Raw genomic sequence first — 6,000 nt, forward strand, 5'->3', positions numbered from 1 at the left:
AGAACATTTATGTGTCGCTGAAATTTCACAACTGCAAAGTTATATACAGTGCTTTTGCTTCTATGTTTTGTTATTTCATCTGAACCTCTGTTGAGTTTAGCAGCATTTCTGGAAATTTTGGATGCATAAAAGCCACAGGAGCATTTAGTTGTTTTCTGATTGTAATATATAATTAAGTCTGAGCAGGTGAGTGGTGGAACTGGATAAATAATACAAGTTGCTAGACAATCTGGCCAACACAGATGGTGCGACATGATGAAAAATGCTTTTGGCTGTGCTGACTATGTTACAACAATCCATTGGTCCTGCAGTAACACACTGATATAATCTCTGAGTAAACTCATTATTCTAACAACTCTTATAATACAATTTTTTTTAAGCAGCACTGATGATTCAACCTCACTGACAGTGGAGAAAGGAGCTATTAAGCAAAGAACTGGCACTTGGAGTACTAAAAGAGTAACCTGACACTCAGAATGGCATATTTCATTTCACTTCACTATTATCACTTCTTGAATATTTGAAAACTCTGATTCAGAGTCTGGAACTAGGCGACTGAAATTATGCCTTGAAAAAGGAGCAGCATTTTTTCTTTCTATATTCCCAATATCTAACATAAACAGATTGAGGGATGGCTCATATTTACAAAGAAAGACTTAAATAAGGATTACTTGAATAACAACCCCGGACTCTTTTTCTCAGGATGTAATTTAGAGCATTGAAAAATGAGTTGAACTCCAGTGAATAAATGTCAAGCACCAGTAGGGATAATAGCAAGTTTTCATTCCATTCAGTGTCTGAACACAGCATCATAAATGAAATTCAGCGTTTTTTCGGTCTCTGGGAAAGGGAGAAATGAAATTGAAATGCCTTTAAGTGAAGATTCATGGGCTGTGCTTGGGAGTTATCTTTAAACCAAAGCACAAATACAAGCCATATTTAATGAGGATATGATCACATGACACAATCTTGTCAGAAACACTGATACACACCAGGGTGGAGAGCAAAGATAAAGAAGGCAGCACCAGCAGCAAAATTACATTAATCACTCCAGCAGTAGCACCCCCAGAGCTAAATACAGGCACCCACAAGACTGCATTTATGTTTAATACCAGGAGACTCACTGTTAACTCACATTCAGATGAGCAAAATGAAGCCCGTCTTTTTCATGTTTTTTTTTTAAATCCAGTTTCTATTATTGGTGAGCATGCTGGCGAGGCAAATCCTTATTTACAGAAAGGGATTTTGAAATGGAGCACATGGACAAAACCGGTGTCTTGAATGGAAAGGACAGAAAACTAGAAATGCCTCTGTGTTGAGTGTCTTCATGTAGAACTAACAATGGTAGCTGAAACGGAGGAATAGTTTTGGGAGTTTAAGCTTATAAATATTAAAACAAAAATTTAATTAACTGAAATAAATATAACACCAGCAACAACTCAAACCAGAGAAGGAGATGGCGTGGAATACTGTAGAGCCATGTGTTAAGAGCCTGTTGCAGTCGGCGTTGGTGCGAGGCGTAGTTACATTTCCAGGGAGGTGCACATCAGGATAGAGACTGTGTCAATGCGCTCCAACACTGTAGGTAACAGTGCCAATTTTACACACAATAAATCCCACTTTGACCCAAAAATCTTTAGTAAGACAAGACTTAAGGAGGATCACCTTGGGGTATCACGGCGTGGATATGAAATCCAGATGGTGGTGGTAATGCAACATATATGGACAGCCAACAGCTTTAAAACCCCAGAGAAGAAGAGGAAATAAAATGTCTTCATTAAACTCTTCATATACATACACAGCTCACCTCTCATTCATAATGAATCAAAGCCATTGTGTGATGTAAACTCTTTTGCATTATCTGACCCCCTGATGGGCTGACTTGAAACATCTCTTAAGCATATCCTTAAGATGTAAAGTCAGCATGATCAAATAAATTATTAATCAACTCACAAATGGTCATTAATAATTGAGCATTTTGTACATGTGAAGCTCCCATACACAAGAATGGCAGCAGCCAAACAGGGATCGCATTAGCCCTACTTCTACAGACCAGTGGCTCCTCCACATACACGCAAGACCCGTTATACTTTACTACTTAAAGAAGTACAATATGTCACGCTTTTGGAGACCAAACACTTATTTATGATTGATAAGAATCAGTACTTCAATCCAAAGCACCAGAGAATACTGCATTAAACAGCCTTTCATGACGATTTAGCTCTCATTAGCATTAGAGGAACAGTTTGCTTAAAACTTAAAGGATGAGTATTTATGCAGCTGATTGGTGTGATAGTCAGTATTTACAGGAGTCAGTATTATCTGTGTTCTGTTTAAACAATTTCAGATGTTATTGACATTTCATACATACTGAAGAAAATGTGATGGTACTTTAAAAAAAAAAATGTTGTCATTCTTATATTTTCTCCAAAACAAGGCATATGTTCATATTCATTTCACTGAGCATCAGTATTTCTGTTTGCCTCTGCTTCACTCCAAAAATGTGTTTTAATGCTGCCGCCCACCATGTTTACATTTCATCAACATGCGTAAAATGAAAGCAATCAGGTAAATCTGAATGCATGCAGTGAATAAAATAGACGATTGGGCAAAAAAGCCATATTCATCAGATTTCTTATATTCCAATGAAAATCTTTATCATGTGAATAATATTGTGGTATGCTGTTTAAATGACAGCCTGAATAATCTGGTAACATCAAAAATCAGGCAGTAATCAGAGAATTAATGTGCATGTAAATACATTCAAGGTTATATCATCTATGATATTCAAAATGATAGAGAGCGCTTATTAAAGGATACACTTACGGGTCCGTAGACAGTGACTAATGTCATGTGTCTGGACCTAATCAGCAGGACCAACCATCAGGAAAATGGAATTAAATCAGCCTCTAATTTTAGACACAAGTAGGTGTGAAGGATTTAAATTAATGCAGTTCAAGAAATCTGCTGTGTAGTTGCTGAGAAAGCCCACACTGAAATGGATATAATCAGTTTCTCATGAATTAAACCCTTCAAAAAAAAAAAAAGAAAAAAAAAAGCGCCTTACAGTAAAAACAGGCATTGATTGGATAATGAGCCTCAGGCTAAATTCTAAGCCCTTCCCTTCCTAAGTGCCCGATTCAGTTCCTTTCAGGCAATAAATCTATTGGATATTAACATGAAAGCATCTCTTTTCATTCACACATCAGTACATGTGGTGTTCATCTCCCCTTAAGAGCGATGTTTTCAATTAGATAGGGGTAATTAGTGGTGTGAATCACACCGTGGAGATTCGTTATACCTCATGGATGTTTTGGCGCACAAAATTCTCCTTTCCAACGTATTTATGAGCCACACTTATGACCAATCATGTGCAGGTTCTTTACTTGGACATTTATTTCCCCTCCAGATTGTCAGGTTTGCTTCTCAGGCACTTCTTGTGTGACTCCACTGAGCTGACTGATTCATGCGGCATCATTACATGAAGTATGAGGTTCTTGGTTGAAAGTGATCAAAACAATGAATTTCATGGGGAGACCACCTGCAGTAGTAGCCAAATATCACCATGGACAGGTGATATTGAGCTGTGTGGCTACTTGTACAGAGTCTACATGGATATAAGATACTGCATGTAATATGTATGTAGTATTTCCCGAAGACCCTAACCTGAACAAGGTCAGGACATGACATATTCGTTATTTGCAAGGATACACCCAAAATGCATGATTGCAATATGACAGAAATGGTTTCAGATCAAATTTGAGGCAAAAACCCAAAGAGCATATTATTAGTTAGCCAGACTTTGCTTGATAGCATGTAAACAAGAATATGAATGGAACATTCTGTGAGAAACACATTTAAAACACTTAAATTGATATTCCTAATTTGAATAAGGTCAATCTTTGCTGTCTAGCTGTCTATTTCTGTTTAACTCTGCATGCTTGTTATCTGTCTGCTACCAAAAAAGACATCGGATTCGGGTGGATACTTTGGTCTTGAGTGATTGGTTTTGGACAATGGAATCCCCTCACCCACTGAATTGTTTAGATTGGAGACATTCAGCCTGAAGATGGAAACTGCTTCTGTCACCTTCAAGTGTCCTTCCACAATAATAGCGTACATAGCCTTAAGATGACTTGGGTTTCCCATTTGCCATCCAAACGGTCCAAGATTTGAAAAATAATCTGGAGTGTCAGAGCCGGATCGTCAAACACACTGTTTCTTATCTATGCAAACATGTGTTCCAGTGGCTAATGTGGGTATTGACTCATTGCCCGCGCTCTCATTGCAGATGATGGATGCCACTGATTTGTTTAAACCATCAGCGTGGGGATCGGATTTGATAGCACCCTGCATGTCTACTTAGCAATAACTGACATGATGCCCAGTTCTACACAGTGTGTGCATTTGCTGATTTGGCTGCAGTCCATAGAGATTAGTCATTTATATCAAGTTTGAACAGAGGCGATGCTCAAACTGCATATAATCAAGCATGAATCTTATAATTTAAAGACAGATTTACCATACTGTATGCGAGATGAATGAGACAATAAATAGATGCATGTATAATGGTTGATGGATTCTGAAGCTTTTAGGCAGCCCCGTTGACAGCTTTAAGATAGTAAAAACTGCACAAGAAACGGCAGATATTGGCCTGTTGATTGTGCAACTGTTTAGGATTGTGATTATCTCCTAGCTATCGAAATAAAAAATGTCTTCTCTCTGGTCGGGGTCCCTCAAAAACATCTCAATCATTACCAGACGTGATGGTGGTGATGATGTGTGTTTTTAATTTTACGGCAGATGGTCAACAGATGAAAGAGGTTGAGGATCTTTTCCTAGACTCATCTGGAGTAGATGCACGAAAGATGAATGACTGCTCAGTCTTCCGATGAAATGGAATTTTGGTCAGTCAGTTAGTGTGACAAAATCACGAAGTAACCATGCATCTATATTGGATGAATCACCATCAAACAGACCTAATTCAAAGATTCTACAAACTGAATTTTTAGCCAAAAAGTTGAAGCTTTACACTTCTCAAGCAATTGCTCACGGCTTCTTTAGGATGCTTCATACTATTCATGACCATTTGATCTGAATGGTGCATATGTTTAGTATGGAAGCTCGCCTAAGTTTTATAATGTAAAACAAGCAAGCAAAATACATTTATATAGCACCTTTCACAGATGCAGGTCACAAAGTGCTTCACAGAATTGATAAAAAACAAAATTAAGATATAAAAAATCTCAGGAAAGGGTTTGTTTTTTTTAACTGCTTTTGAAAACAGTTGGCCCTGTGGGACAGCTGACTGAATGGAGTTGTCACCCTAAGACTTGAAATGGGTCTGAGGAATGCTTAGACCCAGGGAGGAGGACCTATGTGGACATGTGTGGTGTATTGGTGGAGGAGTCTCTGTGTACAAGGAGCAGCCTGGACATGTAGGGCTCTATTAGTGAGCACCAAAATGTATTCTAAAATTAACAGGAAGCCAGATAAAGAGATTAGACTTGGTGCACTGTTTGACAGCAGCATTTTGGACAATTTATAGACAGTGCAGTGAGGAATTGATGTAATTTTGTAGTGTTGCATGATTGGGCCGATGCCCTAATATACTGTAAGTAAAGACAGGCCTGCCTGGCTAATTGAACTTTCATTCAATTGCACATTCATCAAATTGAAGGTCATAAGCAGAGCTGGGGTGTGACACCAGGAGCAGACCTGGGATTTGAGGGGATTTTGGTGTCATGCGAGATAATGTGACACACCAGTCTTCAAGTGCAGGATGAGGCAGGAGCGTCACTGGCGGACAGGCTAGTGTGAAGAGAATAACAGAATACAAATGAAAAACCATAACAATTAATGAACCCATGATATTGACAACTTCAGAGTCCAACACTTAAACAGTCCAAATGGGAATGTAACATGCACTGTGCTTTTGTAGAGCCGCAAAGAACCAGAAATGTAACCAAATTTTGAAAAGCTAATTTTCATTCATTTTCA

This window comes from Aulostomus chinensis, chromosome 16, assembly GCF_037954235.1.
Source record: "Aulostomus chinensis isolate RoL2024-O1b breed Wild chromosome 16, RoL_Achi_v1.0, whole genome shotgun sequence".
Taxonomy (NCBI): domain Eukaryota; kingdom Metazoa; phylum Chordata; class Actinopteri; order Syngnathiformes; family Aulostomidae; genus Aulostomus; species Aulostomus chinensis.